Below are 22,328 nucleotides of genomic sequence, written 5' to 3'. Positions count from 1 at the left end.
TCTTAAAAAAAAACCCAACAAACAACAACAACAAAACAGTACCATCTTATTTTTTCTTAGGAAGTTTCTCTAAAATTTTTGTCTCCTTTAGACTTCCTTTGTGAGCTATTCTGAGGTAGCTTCCTACATGAGAATTTTCCTAGTACTAGAGATTTGCTTACTAATGTTTGATCTTCTAGTCTGTATCATAGATGTTATGCAAATGCAAACACATCAAAGTAGAGCATCTCAGCTCCATGGAACCAGAATCGGTATTTGTGGTGGCTTGAATAGGGATGGCCCCCAGAGACTCTTGTGTGTGAATGCTTGACCCATAGGGAGTGGCACTGGTAGGAGGTGTGGTCTTGTTGGAAGAAATGTTTCACTGCGGAGTTGGGCTTTGGGGTCTTATATGCTCAAGCTATACTCAGTGTGGTACACAGAGTCTCCTCTGTTGCCTGAGGATCAAAGTGTAGAACTCTGAGCTCCTTTTCCAGCACCATGTCTGCTTGCACACTACCAGGTCCCACCATGATGATAATGGACTAAACCCCTGAAACTATAAGTGAGCCACCCTAATCAAATGTTTTCCTTTATTAGAGTTGCCATGGTGTCTCTTCACAGCAATAGAAACCCTAACTAAGACAGAATTTAAAGACAATCCTCAGACGATTGTTATGTACAAGTGGAGACAAATAGGCCTAAAATATAAACAGGGCCATACTAAACTGAAGGCATGTCTGTGTATGGTCAACACATGGATCTGCCTGGCAGCCAACCCTCTCTTGTGACTATAACTTTCTGTTGGGAGCTGTGCTGCCTGACCCTGGATCAGCATATGGCTGCCTGTCCAGTGGGTTTCCTCGGGGCAAGGCACCCATGGAAACAGATTCTCACTTGGCAAGGACCAAGGAATTTGTAAAATTCGTGCAGCTTGCAGGCTCTCTTCTCTCTCATTATATTGTTGATTCTTTGGGCAGTTTTTAGTTTCACTTTGTCAGTCACACGTGCTACATGCTGTAATTTTCCCTGGAAATTCTGTTCTTTCTCAAATATTCTCCCCTTAGAATCAGCAGGAGGCTGATGCTTATGGAATTTCTTATCTGGAATTATTAATTCCAACTCTTAATCCTAGGAACTTTTCTGACTCTATAAAGGCAGTTAAAATTACTGGATCTTGCTTCCATAATTGCTCTAAGGAAAAGGTAGATGGAACCACCTTGTGGAGGAGGAGACTCATGGAAGTGTAGTGGTAGAAAGTAACAGATGCATATGAGAAAACAATACTTGAACATTAATCCTGTCTCACAGTTCTGGGAAGGAGAGAAAGGCACGCATACCCAGAATAGGGAAAAAGCCTCAGGAATGCACATAGTGCCGACTGTTGAGAGTAAGTTCCCTGGACACCAAGCATAGAGAATCAATGGTAGGATCTGGTGTGATCCAGTGAGGGAAAATGCAGTGCAAAATTTGGGATGGATAGATTCATCTTTCCCATACATGGGGGCTTATATTGGTGAAAGAACTATGGCATGATGGGATGGGAAAAGAGTGTCGTATCAAAGTTTGCCTTTTATAGAGATTGAGACATGGAACCCTCTTACAGAAAAGGGAACTGTATAAGAACATATCTTAGAGACATGAAGGAAGTGTTTGGGTTAGAATACTTTTGTCTTTAAAGCATTGTAGCCATGTCCATTACTTTTTAACTTTGTAACTGCAAATAGCTGCCAGCTGGTGTAAATACTACAAAAGTAGGATGTGTCTGGCTCCGAATTTAGTTAAGCTTGCAAAAATGCTGAACTCTACGTCTAAAATAAGAGGATGGGGAAGTGTATTTGAGGAAGCATAAAGGGTGACAATGGGGACTTTTATAACGACTATGATGTATTTCTTAATGAAAAATAGGAGCCAATAATAAAACTGTTCATATAAGCCTGGTAGAAAAAAAATCTGTCAAAGTATAAATAAAGATGGCTCAAGCTATTTGGGGCCACTTGAGCACCTGGGTCAGAACCTTCCTTGTGCTGATGCCCCTTCCCCATCTCAGGACCTGAACCTGAGCAGAGGCTGGACCCCAGCATAGCCTCATACAATGAGTGTGCTTGTGCTCTTCATTTCTACCATTACAGCTTTGCTTTTCTTGTTTCATCTTGCCAAACTCCCAGACAGGTATTCCGTTCCTGGGCCATTACTCCTGAGTACCCTGATAATGGCTACATCACCTACTCATGAAACATTTCCTCCCATGGTGGACATTGCCATCTGTTACCTTACCAGTAGACTCTTTGGGGAAAACCAGCTTTCATTACATAAAAGATGTAAATACCTTAAGTATTTAGTGGTCCAAAATCTTTAGCATCTGAGAAAATGCCAAAAGGGTTTGCAGTCAGCGAACAAAATTTTAGCCCTTTCTTCATTGTTATTCCTTCTTTATTTTGGAGATTCTGGGAGTTCTGAACAAGAACCAGGTAAATGTAAAAACCGAGTGCAATTGGACGTTTTATAGTAAGTTTCTTGCAGGTACTAGAAGGATTTCATAGTCATGACTCTACAGCTGTTAGGAGGAGAGCACAGGTGGTCTGGGGTGTGATGAGCATTAGACTGGACTCAAATCTATGTCCTAACAACTACCAACTTTGAGAGCCTAGCCAAGTGTTTTAGTTTGTTATAAAAAAAAATTGTAATTCATTGTTAGGATTCTGCCACTCCAGCTATATGACTGCATATGCGCCGTCCAGTAGCTAAGCGAGGGGTCTTATGTCTTATGTCATCAGTGTGCTGTGTGATTGTGCAAATGTGTGCAGCACTGTCATGCAATCACATGTGTGGCGTAGCTCCGTGAGCCCACCTGCGCATGTGCAGGGGAATCCTTAAAAGCCCCACACAGACTCCTCCTCTCTCTCCTTCTGCTCTCCACCCCCCACTCTCTCTCTTTCTGCGTGTGCCTCTTCCCAGGCCTGGGTACTCTTTTCTGTCATTCCCCCACCTCCTCCCAACAAAGCTCTGATACTGGGTTTTGTCATGCCTCGTGCCTTGTGACCTTTCTCGCATGGTAACCAGTGCTGCATATTTAAAAACCAACATTCATACCTTATAGAGTCCTTGTGAATTAAGTGTGTTAGACATACGGTAGGGATGAATACCTGGAATGTAATAGGATGTTATTATCCATTTATTTCCACAATAGTAACCTTTCAGTTATCCAGAGGTCGAGGCTGGAAGATCAGGAGTTCAAGGTCATTTTGAACTTCATAGCAAGGTTGAGGCTAGCCTAGATTGCCTGAGGACCTGTCTCAAAACAGAACAAAACAAAATATTCTTTTTTTTTTTTTTTTTTGTGTTCCAATGAGTCTTTATTTATGGACACTCCAATCTGAATTTCATAGGACTTTCATGTAGCATGAAATGTGATTTTTAAAACCACTTAGAAACACAGAGACCATTCTTAGCTCACAGGCCACACAAAACGAACGGTGGGGCTGGCTCTCAAACACACAGTCACTTTCTACCCTCTGCTCTAAGTATTTTTTTGACATTTATTTGCTGGCATAGACATAATGTCTACTTCCTTATTACGTGAGATCAATAATATACAATTTGCTTAAGGCTTTGTCTAAACTGCTGGTGTATAAATTTTTAAGACAAAAAATTTAAAATGATTTGTATGTTAAAATTAAATGCTAAAGAAACAAACTGGCCAAGTCTCATTTATTTCTTGACGCAACATCTACACAGCTCACACACGCAGCAGGACGCACACCTCGGCTTCACAACAGCACCAGGCTGCACTTCTGGTTATAATACAGCAGGGCAAGGTGGCTGGAAAATGTACATTTATACACTTCATAAGTTAAAGGTGGCCACACGATGACCTAGGGTAGCGAAGGCAAGACCTGGACCGCTTGTGTCTGACCTATTAAAAATGTCCCCAGTCATTAAAAATGGCCAGTTGGGGAATAGGCCATGTATAAAATATGTCATGTAAAATTTACCCATTAACCTTTTTAAAAAATAATATTTAGACTTTAAACCTTTGACCAACTTGTCATGTGGATATACATTATGGCAGCGAGAAGCACACTTGCTGTACTTCAGCAACCTGGATAATTTTTTTTTTTTTTTGTAAACCATAACATTTTTGTGGAAACAGCCAAATTAAATCTCTTCTTTATACATCTGTTAGGTTACTTCCAAGTCACTCCCCAACCCCAAAAACCAGTCTGACACTTGCTGACGTGTTTAATTCGAACCTATATTGGTAGTTTCTAAAACGCTGATCTGCAGACCCAGTCTGGTTACAGGTACACCATGAAGACACAGGCTGTTTCTGCCATCCCGAGGAGAGGGTCCATTTCTACCAGTCTCTAAAAATACTCATCTGCCCATCCTGGGACTTGGGTTTGTTCTCCTGCCCGTGTGCACGTCCACACACTACCTGTTGTAAGCCCTCTCTTTCTTGGACTTTTCCAGGGCCTTGTCCATTGTTTTCTCGCTCTCCCCCTGACACTTGGGGCAGTACCACTTGCCCTTTGGTTTATGGTTGAGTCCCACACAAGAAAAGTGGAACCACTCGATGGGACACTCATCGTTGTCGCAGCCGATCATCTCTCCATAGGAGACCTGATTGCACAGACAGTACGTGGGCTCGTTGGGGTCGATGGGGAGGTCTGCGGGAGAGGCTTCCCTCTCTGCTTTGGCCTTGGAGCGTTTCTTCTTCTTTGAGGTTTTTGCTTTCTTCTCCTTGGGTGTTCCTGAGGTGATGTCGTCGTGGTCGTGATTATTAGACACGTTCTCTCGGTTCTCGTTGTTCCGCTGCCTCCGGGACCGCTTGTTGTTGGGCTTGTCCGCCTGAGAGATCGCCTCACTCTTCGACTTGTCCTGGCCGGCCTTGCCACCGCCGCCAGTGCTGTCACCGATGTCCTGGTGTGCCTCGAAGAGCTCCACGTGACTGTCCACCTGCCTGGTGCGGTTCTCCACCAGCTCCACCATCTGACTCACGATCTGGATCTTCTCATCGCCCAGCTCCTGACTGCGGATCAGGGCCCTCTGGATGCAGTGCAGTACCCGCCTCTTCTACACCGTCCGTCTCGCGCTTGAACTTCTCATAGTAATCATCCAATTCTTTCAGGATCTCGTATTTGGCGTCGATCTCCCGCATCAGCGAGACGTTCCTCTGCAGGTCGAAAGGCAGTGGGAGTCCAGGTAATCCTCCACATAGTTCACCAGGTGGATCTGCTCCCCGTTGGCAGGACTCAACATGGTTCACCCTGGAGGTCCCCGGCGACTCGGCGGCTTTCCGCTTCCTCCACCCCCCGCCCCCCTCAAGCAGCAGCACTGCAAAATGCAAAGCTCTCTCGCCCTCCCGCGCCCCCCCCCTTCCCCGCCACTTCGGCCGGGCCGGCCGGCGGCTACATCTGGCGCCCGCCGCGCCGCCTCCGGGGCCGCGGGGACCCCGGCGCCTGCAGGCGCGGGCCGCGGCGGCCGAGGCTCCGGCGCACGCCCCCAGCAAAATATTCTTTACAAGTACTGATGTTTCTATATTGAAAGCCAGACAAGTTTATACAACTAGATGAGATCTCTAAGACTAGGCAGACCGAGCGAAGGCACGGTTCATTCTGTCTTGTTGGTTAGAAACAGATGCTGGAGTCAAGTGGCCTGAGCTAAGAGCCTGGGTCTTTTCTTTCTTACCTGGATCACCTGATGCCCTTAGAAGAATACGTTCATTATGTGGGAAAATTGTTCAGGTGCCTTTAAAACTGTGCCAGTTCTAGAGCACATATATGTGGAAAATGAAATGTGCCCTGTGGGGGGCCAAAATAGTTTGACCACACAACTGCCATGACAGGCTTTGAGGCCCAGACACAGCTTCTGTAACAAGCTTACTGGCAGGTAACACCCAGATCCAGAAAAAGCCATAAGCTGACCCCACCCAGTGGGGCCTGGATCTAAGGGGAAATACCTGACATTTCAAACATTTCCTATACCCCTAGACAAACATCAGCCAATCAGGGTCCTGAACCCTGGAAATCCCTCACCCTAACCTCTGCTATGATAAAAACCCTACCCGTTTGGGCTCTGGGCTCTCTGCTCTCATCACTGTGTTGGACAGAGAGTCCAAACTCCGAGCTTGAAAATAAAAGCTCTTTACTTTTACATATGGGAGTTGGTCTCCATGATAGTCTTTTGGGGGTCTCTTCCATCCAGGCATATCATGCCCCAGATGTCTTGTCACATCTCATGTATCTTCCTTCTGTGTGGAAACAGATTTAGGGTACACATTTGGGGACACTTCTCTATTACCTTTCTGATGTAGAACACTGCATTTGCAAAGCAATTTCCTCATAATCCAAGTAGGTATGAATGCTTTGGGAGAAACTTAACAAATAATGCTGACTATGACGCTGTCCACCGAAGACCTGTGCTGTGCCTCCCGAGAGTATAAGTATACCACTGATTTAATTCCGAAGACAGGGAACATGTTCACGGTTTCATGACACAGAGGCAGAAACAGACTTCAGCACTTGTGAAGCCATTGATCTCAGACTTTAGTGTGTGCGAATCATCTGGTGACTGGATACAACCGCAGATACCCCATTGCCCCACCTCAGGGAACTAGACTCAGCAGGTCTCGGATGATGCAGAGGAATCTGTATTTTAGTCAACGGTCTCTGATTTGGGGTCTCACGGTGCTGGTGGTGCAGCAATGACACAGCACACCTAGGATTACCTGGGGTCTTTTGGAGACAAACTCTAGGGACAGGTCCTACTCAGCAGGTGCAGTGGCTGGCTTCTGGAGCACGGTATTGAGCCATAAGTCAGCATGCTTCCTTCTCACGGCTGTTTCTGCCCCAGGGCTGGGGCATGTCTAGGCTGTTTACACCATTCCATTGTCAAAGACTTTTAATGTCCACGAAACACAGTAGTTCTAAAAACAAATGGGTGAGAAGCGGCTGGCTGCCGGCCAGCGGCTGGCCTCAGCTAGTGCTGAACTTGTTGGAGGATCAGCTGCCGGTTCCCAACTTCATTGTCTTCTATTGTCACTGACAGGATTCCAGCTCACTCTTTTCTGCAGATCTAGGCATCACATGGCAGCAGAATGTTTTCATTGTGTGTGCTGAAGCTTGACGTCCTATTAGTTTGGAAATCCAAAAAAGGTTTTTTTTTTGAACCCAACTGAAACACTTGAACCAAAGAGGAAAGGTAGGAAGGGTGAGGGAAACGTTAATTGCAGAAACCACATATCCCCCTCTGCCTCCTGTCCCACACAGTGATAATCATTAACTCTAAAATACATTTACTGTTTCACTATTCTAAGTGTAGTAAACACTTATTGTAGATAGTTTAGGAAAAAGCAAGCACAAAGATTTAATTTGCTTATAATTCTCCCAGTTAGAAATTACCACTTTAGAGTTATAATTTTTTTCTTTTTTGGGTGCGGCTGGAAAGATGGCTCAGTGGTTAAAAGCACTTTTCTGGCAGAGGACTCAAGTTTGATTCTCACCACCCATGTCTGGTGGCTCACAACTGTCTATACCGCCAGTCCCAGGGGATCTGACACCTTCTTCTGGCTTTCACAGGCACTGCATGTAGATGGCACACGTACATGCAGGCAAAACACCCACACACATAAAATGAAAAAAAACAACTTTATTTTTTTCTCTTTGGAGTTCTTTTACATTGCTTTGCAGGTCACAGGATAAATGCAGATGTTCTTTCTTTGCTCCTGCCTCCTCCTTCTTTGTGTACGTGTGTGTGTGTGTGTGTGTGTGTGTGTGTGTGTGTGTGTGTGTGTGTGTATGTGTGTTATTGGGTATTGAACTCAGGGCCTCACACATGCTAGGTAAATGCTCTGTCACTGAGCTACATCTCTAGTATTTTTTGTATTATTATTATTGAAGCAATTCCACTAAGTCACCCAGGAAGGCCTTATGACCTACTTTTCCAGCCTCCTGAGTAATTGGAATTACAGACCTGAGTTACCATGCCCAGACAGAAGCTTCTTTTCATACAAATATTGAGAAAGCATAAGGGCCCCTGTCCTTCTTCTGTTCAGGCGTTTCATTGGAGTTCAAGAGAGCTACGAAAATAACTCTTTTAAAGCACTGAAGTTTGAGAATGCACCATGGATCACCCTAGTATCCAGAACACTTGACTGTGACTCTTCTGGGTGACACAGACTCCATCCCACGGGAGGACAAATGACAAGAAGTGACGTTGTGGATCCCCTGGAAACGCAAAGGGGAAGGCAGTGTTTGTTTAAAAGGGATGTTCTTTCCCCAGGGGGTAATATAGGTGAATTAAAAAAAAAAAGAAATATAAAAGGGAAGGACATGAGCGCTTCTAGGTATTGTGGGGGAGACGGTTTACTGTAGATAAAATAGGGAGAGCGTAGCCAGAGGCAGGGGCATCTGGGAAAGTCCAGAGTAAACATGACCCTGAGCTGGACCATGTGAGGAGGGGGTGTTAGGATTTTGCCCCCACTCCAGCTGCATGACTGCACATGCGCAGTTCAGGGGCTAAGCAAGGGGTCTTGTGTCCTATGTCATCAGTGTGCACTAAGTGGTTAAGTATGCGTGGTGTGTTCATGCAATTTGGGCATGTGTGGCGTAGTTCTGTAAGCCTGCCTATGCATGTTTACGGGACCCTTAAAAAGCTGGACACTGGATGCGGAGTCAATGTGAGGATCGAGAAATGTTACTTCTGTTCCGGGCCGATCTGCCTGGGCCACGGCATGATGTTCGTCCACAACGACTGCAAGGTGTTCCGATTCTGCAAATCCAAGTGTCATAAAAACTTCAAGAAGAAGCGGAACCCGGGCAAGGTCAGGTAGACTAAAGCCTTCCGGAAAGCAGCTGGCAAAGAGCTCACTGTGGACAACTCATTTGAATTTGAAAAGCGTAGAAATGAACCTGTGAAATACCAGCGAGAGCTCTGGAGTAAAACCATTGATGCAATAAAGAGGGCTGAAGAGATCAAGCAGAAACGCCAGGCTAAGTTTATAATGAACAGGTTGAAGAAAAACAAAGAGCTTCAGAAGACATCAAAGAAGTCAAGCAGAGCATCCATCTTATCCGGGCTCCTCTTGCAGGCAAAGGAAAGCAGCTGGAAGAAAAATGGTCCAGCAGTTGCAGGAGGATGTGGACATGGAGGATGCTTCCTAATGGTGCCTCCTGCAACCAGCCCTGGGCACACCGGAAACCAGTGGAGACTGTCGGTCCCTAAGTTACTGACTGGTTATGTAAGGTCCCTCAGACAAAGGTGATTCACATGCTTTTTTCTTATATTGCAGCCTGTAAAAGCATCCATCGTGGGTGTTAGATCTCAGCTCAATGTTCTGCCTCACTGTGCTATGCTTACATAAACACAAAAGTTTTTATGTAGTTTGTGTGTAGATGAAGGCATCAACTCTGGGCATACCATGGTTTGAGTTGTTGCTTAATGGCACCAGGCAACATTTCTGTGCTGACTGTCTTGCTAATGTGAAATCTATCGTGATGTAATATTTTCCTTGCACTAGGATAATCTGCTTATTAGGGTCATTGAAACAGAGGTCACAACAAGGAACTAACCGTTCTCAGGACAACCTCAGTCTCTTGCTTTGCTTTAGTCTGGTTAGCAGCTTCTTAGAGTTGCATGCTGGCCGCATACAATGCTACAAGGCAGCTGAATTAGGCTGGGCTGTCTGGCCTGCTTCAGCCATTCCAATAGGCAGCCTGTGAGGGTGGGGGTGGGGCGTGGTTGAACAAATTTTGCCCGAATGGTACCTTCTTACTGCTTTGGAGAATGCTCAATTCCAAGTTGTGACTTCTGGCCCAACACCCTTAGCCCCCAGCTCTCTCTAGCCCGGCAATGGTCTAGAAGCAGAAGAATCGTGGTACTTTTTAAAACTTATTATGTGGTTTTCTTTTTCGGTGTTTTGAGACAGGGTCTCTCATATTATGTAGCTCTGGCTGTTCTGGAACTTACTATGTAGACTAGGCTGCCTTGAACTCACAGAGATTCACCTGCTTCTGCCTCCTGAGTGCTGGGATTAAAGGTGTACACCATCACACCCAGCATTTTTTATTTTCTTAAAGAAACAATTGTTTTTGGAAAATAGAATTTATGGATAGAATGTTGCTTATTATTTGTACATAAATAAAACCATTTCTAAAGTTAAAAAAAAAATCTGGACACTGACTTCTCCCCTTCTCTTCTCAGTTCTTTCTCTCTGCTCTCTGCATGTGCCTCTCCCCAGGCACATTTGTTCCCCAGCCCCCAATAAAGCTCTGATATTGGGTTTTGTCGTGGCTTGTGCCTCATTACCTTTCCGAATGATAACCAGCGCTGCTTATCATTTTTAAACCAACCGGGGGGGGGGGGGGGCGCGGGGGCGAGGAAAGCCAGACCAAGAGGCCAGGAGGGTAAAGGGCCAGAGAGCCAAAATGGCTGGATTATAAAGGGAAGGGCAACTGGGGAAATGGTAGCCCAATGTCCCCACCCCAGAGAAATTTAGGGTAGGGGGTGGGGCATGCCAACCAGGAGCCCCTACCCAGTAACAGGTAGGGACTGAGGAATGCAGGGAGAACCTGGTGGCCATTGTCCACTTTAATATGTTAAATAGGAACTTCAACTGTTTGTCCAAACAGTAGGGACTAGGTCTAACTGCCTAACCAACCACCCTGTGTTCTTATAAACAGTTTGGATACCTAACAGTTAAGTATAAAGCCACCAACTCCATTCCTCTATGGTGGACCAGGTCTGAGAAATATTCCTTTCTCCTCCTGGAAATGTAGCAACTACCTTCAGGGAAAAAATTATAATACATGATTAATTTTCTTGATTTAGTGGTTTCTCTGAGAAGCAAGCCTATGTAGAAGTGGTTTGGGTTTGTCTGCCTCAGAGTTTTATTGACAATGATTAATCCCCTGTATTTGTATGATAAAATGCATTTATCTATCTATCTATCTATCTATCTATCTATCTATCTATCTATCTATCTATCATCTAGCTTCCTATCTGTGGGATTTATTAGTGTAGCTTGCAGGCTATGGTCTGACTGTTCCAACAATGGCTGTCTCCTGATGCAAAGTCCAAAAATGCAGTAGTTGTCCCATCCATGAGGCTGGATGTCTCAGATGGTCTTCAGTATATACCAAAATCCCAAAGAAATAGGGTCTTATGTAGTTGTTTTCAACTTTCCTAGAGCCAAGACCCTTTAATACAATCCCTCACATTGAGGTAATTGTTAGTGAACTCAGAACCATCCACATTCCAGAACCTGATGCTTCCTCATCCCTACGCTGCCTTCGATGACTCAGTGCCAATGTCTTCCCCCCCCATCACTAATGGCCAATGCAACAAGTTTCCACTGCCACCACCATCACCATATTTTCTCTGTGCACATGCCCCATAACCCCCCTGTAAAGCCTGCCATCATGACCTGGTCTGCTGCTGTCCCCATCCCCATCAGAGGCTGCCAATTTATATCCTCCCCTTCCCAATAAATTTGTTGTATGATGTGGTTTTTGAGACATTCCTTGGCCCAGGATCACCAAGATACTTTTTTGCCACAAAATCCTTTCAGTGACCCCCAAACATAAAATTGTTCTAGTTGCTACTTCATAACTATAATTTTGCTACTGTTATGAATTGTAATGTAAATATTTTTAGAGACAGAGGTTTGCCAAAGGGGTCATGACCCACAGGCTGAGAACCACTACTTTAATTGCTAGTAAAGGAATGAATTTGCCAGTGAGAGTGAGGGCAAGCAAAAGCTTCCTTCTTCCATGCCCTATGTATAGTCTGCCAGCAGAAGGTGTGTCCCAGATTTAAGGTGGATCCAGATTTAGGATGGTTCTTTCCACCTCAAATGATCTAGTCAAGAACAATTCCCCATGGGTGTACCCTGCAGTTTGGGTTTTAGTGGATTTCAGATGTATTCAAGGTGACAAAGAAGAATAGCCATCACAACCCCTAAACTTTATTGTCTTTTTTTTTTCTCCCATCACAGGCAATTTATTTTGTTCTATTCATTCACAGTTAATACAGAAAATACTTGGAAACATTTCTATATAATGTTTGACACAGAAATCATCAAATAGAAGTATACAATGTTGACAGGAGACAGTACATTTATAATTTATAACCCCAAATGTATTTATAAATTAGAAATGGAAAGATCTACAAATGAAATTATGAAGGTTCACCTAAGTCATTTAATCTGTCAGTTTCTCATTCATTTTTATCTCTTAATAATATTCTATTGTATGAATAAGCCACATTTTATTTCTCTCCAGTATTTGATAGCTATTTGAGTTGTTTTAACTTTTTTACTATTAGCAACACACTGCTGTAAACCTTCATGTACATGTTTCATAGGTGCACATTTTCAGTAGTTTGAGGATATTTTCCTAAGGGTAGAATTGTTGAGTAACAGAGTAACAATGTTTTGCATTTTGACCAACCACCAAACTGTTTTGCCAAAGTGGCACACCATTTTACAATCTCATCAAATCCTTGTTTTTAAGGCTCTGATTTTTGTACAAAAGCATTCAATCATTCTGTCAGACCAAACCAGGAAAAGTAAGCTATAGTTCAGAGCTGTTCTATTCCATTTACTATGCAAAGCCATTCTTGGTGTTTGCAACTCTCAGCCCTTTTGAGTATTCTTGCAGTGTTCACTTTTTCCTCCACCACTTTTTTTCTTCTCTTTTTCTGGTTTATTTCTATCTATTACAAATGTATAAAAAATCCTCCATCAACGCTGGTAATAGCAGCAGAACCTTGAGAAATATACCTTTGGTTTGCCTCAGAAAAGGAACACATATTGCACTGTAAAGTTTATAAATGTTTTATAAATGTTTTGGCACAAAACATTGTGGTAATGTTACAATACTAGTTTTAAGAGTTCAGTGACTAATGGGGAGCCGATGGGATACATGCAGAACTGTGAAAGCGATCTCATTTAGCCAGCTATACGCGTAGACTGTAAATCTACATTCAGATCATTTCTGAACTAAGACTATCAGCTCAGTTTATCTGTTGAGGTCAACCAGGAAACCCTAGAATATACCTTGATTTTTGCAAAAAACAAAATAGGGGGAGGGGTTTCTTCAGCATTTCAGTCCACAAGTAACAGTATCCTAACAGGCAAAGTGTTCTCTCACTGTCAACATAGAATGAACTGCTGCTAGAGGTCAACTTGGGCTTTAATTTGCATTAGCACTTACATGCATAGTAGTCCAAGTTGTTGACCTCATGACTTTAAAAAGTAACTCTAAAAAAGTAAAATGGCCCTTCTTGGAAGACTAAAGAAAGACATCCAGCCACAGTTGTAAAAAGTCTCATCAAAACAATATACCCTTTTATAAATTATGCCTCAATTTAAAAAAAAAAAGTAGCCCCAAATAAGAAGCAGCTCTGAAAAAGAAAATATAACTTAAGATATTTGAAAAAAACAAGGTGAATATAGGTTCAAAAATAATTAAGATACATTTTCCTAAGGCTACTTAGAATTAGGCTTTAAAGAATTCTACCATTTCAAGTTTACCACTAGTTACTAGATACCTATTTACAAACAAGATGTTCACTTTTTTTGTTCCTTTATCAAGAGAAAAATCTACCTTCAGACTATGAGGGTGGTGATGGGGAGGGACTAGAAAAACAAGATTCAAACAATCCCATGCAAATATCACATTTTTCAAATGGAAGAACTCCAAACTACACTAGAAGTTCCAATCACTAAGACACTTTCCATTGAAATGATTTAAGTACAACTACATGGCACCAAGGTTTAGGCCTAATATAGGCCTGACAACCAAGTCCTTGTTTTCTGGAAGAAAGGCCTCAAAAGTCCCACTCAGTTCCACATAACAATACTTCAAAGATCAATTAGGTTTTCATTTCCTTAACATTTTTGTTTTTGACTTCTAATCTTAAAGACTAGATTAAAACTTAGCTCATTTCCCAGAAGGCATTGCTTCCCTTTGCTCTATGAAAGAGTCCACCAAGACCTCTTCCTCAAAACCATCTAGCCCCCAGCCTCCAGCCTGTGCTTGTGATGCATCTTTCTCAACATCCTGAAAAGGTAATGTAGGTAAAATATGCTCATAAACATTAAAACTAGTTGTTAGAAAGTAACTAGCTTTATAATTTGAGTTTTAAAACATAAATACTTGCAGCTTGATCTGCACTGACAATGATTGTCAGAGCCTAGAATTCAACATTTACAAATTCTCATTCACACACACAAAACACACTACTATCACAGAACTTGTGTCTTGAGAGAATCTTCTGCTTTTTAAATCTTTGGCCTCCCAGTCAATCCCAAGTTTAACCAACTTTAACTAAAACTTCACTCAGAATTTCACCAAGCTTTTCACCCACACATTAATGCTTGTCGTATCTTTCATCAACTGTCAAAATCTGAAGCCTGCTCAGAGATCGCCAGGTAAAAGAAAATAAATGAAATACACAGAGGTTATTTCAAAACAGAACATGACCATCATCAAAAAAAAAAAAAAAAAAGTCACGATTCCTGATTGGGATCATTCTTTGTTTACTACTAGTAAGAAAAATCCCACGTTGGACTATTTCACACTCCGGCATTGGCCAAAGGACACGAGAGCTGGTTCTGGAGCATGCAGTTTCTCACACAGGTGTCCCCAGAGGAACACCGGGGACAAAGTCACGTGAGGCCTCTCCCGTACAGAGGCTGTCTCACAGGGGCAGTGAGGACACCCACTAGTTTGTGGAGATCCCTGAGAAAGTATGATTCTTAAAATCTGGACTGTACATAATTCACATCAGCCCTGTTCAGGTACTCACTGGAAGAAAGATGCAGCTGTCGGTTATTTTAACTGCCAACCCCCCCTTCCCACTTTTTGAACTTGCTTCTTGTGGCACTGGCTGAGCCCCATGCAGCCCAGAATCATCACTTCCCTCGGACATATTATCACTCAGGTCACTTCCATCATGGCTGTGGATGCCTTCGTCTTCATCAATGTCCGGTGACTCGTTTTCAGCCAAAGTGATAGGAGGCGAGGCCATTACGGTTGGTGATGGGACAGGAGGCAATGGTGACGCCGGTTCGGGTGCTGAGGCTTTCACAGGGACACTGTCTGGGTTCTGCTCAGTGTCCACTTCCATTTCACAAAGCCCAGCTGAACCAGTCTGACACTTAGCATGTAACGTTTCACCACCTGACCCATTTGAGTTTTGTTCCGAGGATAAGGCACTGGTAGATTCCTTGGGAGCAGCAAGCGTAGCTAGACTCTTGCCAGCTTCCTCTGTTCCCACTTTCTTGAGAGGGGCCATTTTATTTCCTTCCCCATCAGAGCCAATTTCTTGGTCCTTGGGTGTCTCGTCTCTTCTTGAGTTTCCCTTTGGAAGATCCTGTGCGCGCCTGCTTCCCTTCAGAAGCTGGCTATCTCTAACAGGCACTAAGCCAACTTCAATAAGGACTTGCTCCTGCAGCACCACCTCACTCCGCATGCCCGACTTCTCCTTGGTACTCTCTTTTCGGGAGACCTTTTCGAAGACCTTTTGGTGATTGGTTTCACTTGAAGAGGTGGCTCCATGACAGCAGGAGGCTCTTTCTGGACAGATCCCATGTGAGGAGGCCCTGTCTGAGCAACCTCCACCTGAGCATGGTCCAAAGGACAAAGCAGCCTCTTCTGACAATGTCCCTGCTGAGACTCCATGGGAGGAGGCGGCTCCATCTGATCAGGCTCCAGGGGAGAAGGCAGCTCCCTCTGAGGAGGCTCCAGGGGAGAAGGCAGCTCCCTCTGAGCAGGCTCCAGGGGAGGAGGTGGCTCCCTCTGAGGAGGCTCCAAGGGAGAAGGCAGCTCCATCTGAGCAGGCCCAGTCTGAGCAATATCCATGGGAGAAGGAAGCCCGGGCTGAGTAGAGCCTGTAGGGGTGACCACCACCTGAGTGAGCGCAGGACCGGAAGAGACCTCCTCCTGAGCCAGCTCCATGGAAGGAGGCTCTGCCGGAGCCATCTCCTTCTGCGTCTCCTGAGCAGGTCTGCTGCCTTTCTTACTTGATTTACCTTTTTGAGGTTTCTTCTTTGCACCTTTTTTAATGGAAGTATTTTGCTTTTTATTGTCCCCCTTAGTCTCCTCTGTCTTGCTGTCATCCTTTGGCACCTCGGTACTATTTTTTGGATTTGCTTTCCATCTTTTTTTTTTTTCTTTTTTGTCACTGGTTCCTCGTTCACAGGCTCATCTGACGGATGGGCTTCAGCATCCACCTTTCTTTTGTTCTTCTTGGCTTTACTGACTTTTTTTTTTATTATTATTATTATTTCCTGTATGTACATCTATGTGTTTCGTCTCTGCTGCCTTAGTCTCCATCTCGGATTTCCGAGTTCTGGTAGTTACCTGGACCACTGAGGCATAGCCACAAGACTTCTTCTCTTTTGAAACATCCTTTTTCTCTAGATATTAGGATAGCTACACCAGCTTGTTTCTTAGGTCCATTTGCTTGGAAAGCCTTTTCCCAGCCCTTTACTCGGAGGTAGTGTCTGTCTTTGAAGTTAAGGTGTGTTTCTTGTATGTAGCAGATGGATGGGTTCTGTTTTCTTATCCATTCTGTTAGCCTATGTCTTTTTATAGGTGAGTTGAGACTATTGATATTGATGGATATTAATGACCAGTGATTGTTAATTCCTGTTATTTTTTGTGATTGTGTTGTGTTGTCCTTCTGTGGTGTATGTTGGTGTGGGATTATCTATTGCTTGATTTTTCATGGATGTGTTTAGCTTCTTTGGGTTGAATTTTCCCTTCTAGTGCTTTCTGTAGGGCTGGGTTTGTGGACAGGTATTGATTAAATCTGGTTTTATCCTGGAATATTTTGTTTACTCCGCCTATGGTGATTGAGAGTTTTGCTGGATATAATAGTCTGGGTTGGCATCCGTGGTCTCTTAGTGTCTGCATGAGATTTGTCCATGATCTTCTAGCTTTCATAGTCTCTATTGAGTAGTCTGGTGTTATTCTGATGGGTTTGCCTTTATATGTTACTTGGTCTTTTTCCTTTGCGGCCCTTAATATTTTTTCTTTGTTCTGTGTGTTTAGTGTTTTGATTATTATGTGGTGAGGGGACTGTTTTTTTTTGGATCCAGCCTATTCGGTGTTCTGTAAGCTTCTTGTATCTTCATAGGTATTTCTTTCTTTAGGTTAGGAAAGTTTTCTTCTATGATTTTGTTGAATATATTTTCTGTGCCTTTGAGTTGGTATTCTTCTCCTTCTTCTATCCCTATTATTCTTAGGTTTGGTCTTTTCATGGTGTCCCAAATTTCCTGGACGTTTTGTGTTAGGACTTTTTTGTCTTTAGTGTTTTCTTTGACTGACGAATCAATTTTCTCTATTGTGTCTTCAGTGTCAGAGATTCTCTGTTCCATCTCTTGCAATCGGTTGGTTATGCTTGTTTCTGTAGTTCCTGTTCGTTTAGTCAGGATTTCTATTTCCAGCATTCCCTCAGCATGTATTTTCTTTATTGTCTCAAATTCATTTTTGAGATCTTGGAATGTTTCTTTCATCTGTTTAATTGCTTTTTCTTGGCTTGATTTGATTTCTTCCCATTTTTTGTTCGTTTTTTTCTTCCATTTCTTTAAGGGAGTTTTTTCATTTCCTCTTTAAGAGAAGTTTTTATTTCCTCTTTAAGAGAGTTTTTCATTTTCTCTTTAAGGAAAGTTTTTATTTCCTCTTTAAGGTAGTTTTTCATTTCTTCTTTAAGGAAAGTTTTTATTTCCTCTTTGAGGGAATGTTTTATTTCTTCTTTAAGGGCCTCTATCATCTTCTTAAAGTCATTTTTAGGGTTGATTTCTTCTGTTTCTTCTGTCATGGTATGTTTAGGTCTTGCAGGTGTAGAATCATTAGGTTCTGATGTTGCCATATAGGTCTTTATGTTGTTGCCTGTATTTTTGCACTGGCGTCTACTCATCTCTTCCTCTGTGCGGTGCAGGTGGTGTCTGTGTCTGAGAGTGCCTCTCTTGTTCTAATTTTTAGTCTTGGTTTAGTAGGGGTTCTTGGTTAAATTGGTGCTATTGGGCTGTTTCTTCAGGGACAGCTGATTTCAGTCGGTGAATTATATACTTATGATTCTGGTGATCTGGTTTAGTGGCTGGGTAGCGCCTTCTTCTGTGTTCCCAGGTCACGTTTTGTTCATTTGTCAACTCCTCAGCTGATCTTGTTTCTTCAGACTTCAAACTGTAGGCATCTGAATCCTCTCCCAGATGGGTTTCAGCTGAGCAGTGTAGTCTCACCAACACCTCCAAGTTGTTGGGTTTCACAGGATCAGCAGTTGGGCCCTGGGTTGTCCTCAGACGGAGTGCCCGGACTCGCCCTGGTTCCGACCCACGGAGAAAGCCTCTTCCCCAGGTGTTGGGGCTAGGGGCGTCCCTGTTCCAAGCTGCGTCCGCCAGGCCTGTCCACCCCTGCGGCCCACCGCCACAGGCCCACCTGCGTCTGCTTGTCTCCACCAGCGGGCCTGTATGTCCCTGTCAGCTGCAACGGGCCTGTATGTCTCTGCCGGCTGCCGCCGCGGGCCTACCTACCTCTGCTTGTCACTGCCGCCGGGCCCATTTACCTTTGTGGGCCACCACTGGGCCTGTATGTCTCTGCCGGCTGCCGCTGGGCCTGTATGTCCCTGTGGGCCACTGCCACCGGGCCCGTCCACCTCTGCGGGTCGCCTCCGTGGATCCACCTGTGTCCGCCTGTCTCCGCCGCGTGGCATGTCTACTTCTGTGGGCAAAACTATCATCAGTGGACTTTCAGAATGCCTTAGCCACCATCATGGTATTCCACATACATTGCTTCTGACCAAGGAACTCGGGTTCACAGTCAGAGAAGAATGACATTAGGCCCATGTTCGTGCATCTTCTAGTCTTTTATGTTCCCCACCATCCTCAAGCAGCTGGCTTGATACAATGGTGGAGTGGCCTTTTAAAGACACAGTGTCAACCAGGTGACAGTAATGTGGAAATCCGAGGCTGTGTTCTCCAGCAGACGGTATATGCCTTGAATCAGTGTCCTTATATGGTACAGTTTCTCCCACCGTCAGAATCCAAGAATCAAGTGGTAGAAAAGGGAATTGTTCTGCTTATTATCACTCCTTGTGGCCCATTAGAAAATCTTTTGAAGAAATAAGGTTTGTTACTGATAGGAGTATTTTTGTCCTATTTTGTTAATGAGCTCTTTGTATATGTACATTCACATATATTACACTAATATCACATTTTCTTTTCTCTAACATCAGTTGAGATAATGTTAGTGGTTAAATGTAAATCTATATTCCTACATTCAAATTATGAGACATTAAAAGACTAAGCAAGGGGTTTTACCACCTATTTTAAAATATATGAAACATTTGCAGTTGTAAGTGAAATAGTTATACCATATTAGATGATACTATGACCTGTTTATTTTCTTTTGGAAATAAAGCATGACATAAGGTGATGTGATTGTGTGTCAAGTTGATGAAGAGCGTACTTGTGATGGTTAATCTTGGTTGTCAGATTAACTACATCTGGACTCAACTAAACTCCAGGCCACTAGGCACATTTGTGGGGTATTTTCTTAATCAGGTTATTTGAACCAGGATACCCACCCTAAATCTGGGCCACACCTTCTAGTGTGTGGTGTTTTGAATGAGAATGGCCCCCATAGGCTCACAGGTTTGAATGCTTGGTCATCAGGGAGTGGCATTTTCAAAAGGATTAGAAGGTGTGGTATGGTGATACTTTATTTGTACTGAAATGTGATTTTATTTGTATGTTAATAAATAAAGTTGCCTGGGGGTCAGAGCTAAGAGCAAGCCATCGCAGAAGCTGGGCGGTGGTGGTGCATGTCTTTAATCCCAGCTCTTGGGACGCAGAGCTAGGCGGATCTCTGTGTATTCAAGGATACAGCCAGCATGGAGACACATGCCTTTAATCTCAATACTAACCATAGAAGACCTGGAGGTCTGTACAGACAGGCTGTGACGAGGCGATCATGTGGTTGAGTTTACAACCAATGAGAAGGCAGAACAGAAAGTCTTTATAAAGACAAACACACAGGAAGTAGCTCTCTTGGCTGAAGAGGATAGCTGCAGAGTAAAGGGTAAGGCTCTTAGCTCTGACCTCTTGGGCTTTCATCTTTGCATTGGCTGTGTTTCTTATTGAGTAAGACGGTTACTTCTACAGCGTGGTCTTCTTGGAGGAAGTGTGCCACTGGGGATGGGCTTTGAGGTTTGAAGAGCCTATGCTGGGCTCAGAGTCTCCCTCTTCCCACTGCTTGTGGATCTAGATATAAACTCTCAGCTACCATGTCTGCCTGCATGCTCCCATGCTTCCCACCATGAGGATAATGAACTAAACCTCAGAACTGTAAGCCAGCCCCAATTAAATGTTTTCCTTATACGAGTTGCTGTGGTCATGGTGTCTCTTCACAGCAACAAAACAGTGACTAAGACATGGTGGCAGCTCACAGAAAGGGACATGGATGGATACAACTTTGTCTTTTTATTTTCTTGCCCTCACGCTCTCTGGCAAGTTCATCCATTTTGTTTCTGAGGCTTTCCTTTGCTGGTATAAGTACCAAATTCTTCAGGATTCCTACATAGACTGAAGATCAGGAGCTCTTGGGAATTCTCTAGGACAGAGAGAGAGAGAGAGAGAGAGAGAGAGAGAGAGAGAGAGAGAGAGAGAGAGAGAGAGAAGAGAGAGGAATTGCTGAAACATCACACCTTGTGAACCCAGCAAGTAAAGGATTCTTAGTCTTTGCTTCGAGATAGCTATTGTTGGACTACCTGGACCATCTTCTGTCTATGTCTAATTTATTAGACAGACCAATGCCAGTCTAATAAATTCCCCTTTACTACATGCATTCATTCTATCACTTCTCTTCCTTTAGAGAGCCTGACTAATACAACCTTTGAACTACGTTTATCCCAAGAGTCTATGACTAGATCTTAACAAGCTTCCAAAAAAAAAGTTCCTTTAGTAAGATAGATTACCTTATATTCATCCATTTCAAGTTATATTCAAGCAAAAGAAGTTTTTTTTTTTTTTTTAAGTAAAATGTGTCCCTGAAGCTGTGAGGTGGCTCAGTAAACAAGGCTCTTGCTGTGTATATATGAGGAGGACAGAAGTTACACCCCACGTAATGCTGGATACTGTAGTGTGCACCTGTAATTCCCATCATGCCTAAGGCAAAAAGTTGGAGGCAGACACTGGAGAATTAAAAAAACTTGTGAGCCAGCACTGTTGTGTGCAGTAATGGACAAAGGATCCTCTCTCAAACTCTGAGGAAGGTGAGAATACTAGCACTCAAGATAGTCCTCTGATTTCCATGGGTGCTGCATGCCAGCACTCACAGACACTCACACATCCACACGTCCATACACACTACAGACATCATACCTGCACATATAAAATAGTAAATTAAAGCAAGTAAATAAAACATATTCCCTGAGTTTCCGTGAATAGCCCAATTTGAGAATTTTTGAACATAAAATATTAGAGGCATGTCCTCCAAAAAGCACCACTTGGCTGTGATACACTGTTGTTTTCCATTAACAATTTATCTTTTGGGATTTTTCTATCTTCAAACATTTACCTACTTTTATAATTGTACAAGTCTTAGTTACATGTTATGCTGGCTAGTTTTATGTCAACTTGACACAAGCTATAGTCATCTGAGAGGTGGGAACCTCAACTGAGAAAAAGTCTCCATAAGTGTGATCTGTAGGCAAGCCTGTAGATTAATGGGAGAGGGCCCAGCCTATCCTGGGTGATACCATCCCCAGGCTGGTGATTCTGGGTGCTATAAGCAGGCTGAGCAAGTCATGATGAGCAAGCCAGTAAGCAGCAGCCAGCCTCCTGCCTCTAGGTTCCTGCCCTGTTTGAGTTTCTGTTCTGACTTTCTTCAGTGATGAATAGTGTGTAAGCCAAATAAACCCTTTCCTCCCCGGTTACTTTGGTTATGGTGCTTCATCATAGCAATATTAACCATGACTAAGACACATGTGTTTAGGTTGGTCGATGAATTATTGTATTAATTTACAGTAGACCATTAAATCATACTTATAAGAAATACAAAGAAAAAATGTGAAGCAGTTAATGAAAAACCTATGTGAAAGGATGAATGGCGCTGGTTACCGGTGGAAAAGCCACGGCCATGACTACCAGAGTTACAGAGAGCTTCATTGGAAGGAGGGAGGGGATAGGAGAGAGGAGAGCCAGACCTGGAAAGAGAGAGATGGCAGGAGCAGGGCAGAGAGCAGACAGAGAGGGTGGGGGTCCACGTCTGGCTTTTTAAGGTGCATACATAGTCGCCAATGCCCCCTGATGACGTCAGACGCAAGACCCCAAGCTGCGCAAT

The 22,328-nt window shown here is 43.6% G+C and overlaps 2 pseudogenes; one reads left to right on the top strand and one right to left on the bottom strand.

The window, feature by feature from the left end:
• Nucleotides 1-4,220: 4,220 nt before the first annotated feature.
• Nucleotides 4,221-5,256, bottom strand: LOC102906740 (inhibitor of growth protein 1 pseudogene; annotated as a pseudogene).
• A 2,391-nt stretch (nt 5,257-7,647) lies between these two features.
• On the top strand, nt 7,648-10,149 carry LOC143268066 (putative ribosome biogenesis protein RLP24 pseudogene; annotated as a pseudogene).
• Nucleotides 10,150-22,328: the final 12,179 nt, after the last annotated feature.

The sequence above is a fragment of the Peromyscus maniculatus genome, chromosome 12 (assembly GCF_049852395.1).
Source record: "Peromyscus maniculatus bairdii isolate BWxNUB_F1_BW_parent chromosome 12, HU_Pman_BW_mat_3.1, whole genome shotgun sequence".
NCBI classification, from domain to species: Eukaryota; Metazoa; Chordata; class Mammalia; order Rodentia; family Cricetidae; genus Peromyscus; species Peromyscus maniculatus.
Note: the sequence above shows the minus strand (reverse complement) of the source record. Positions and strands in the feature narration are given on the sequence as shown.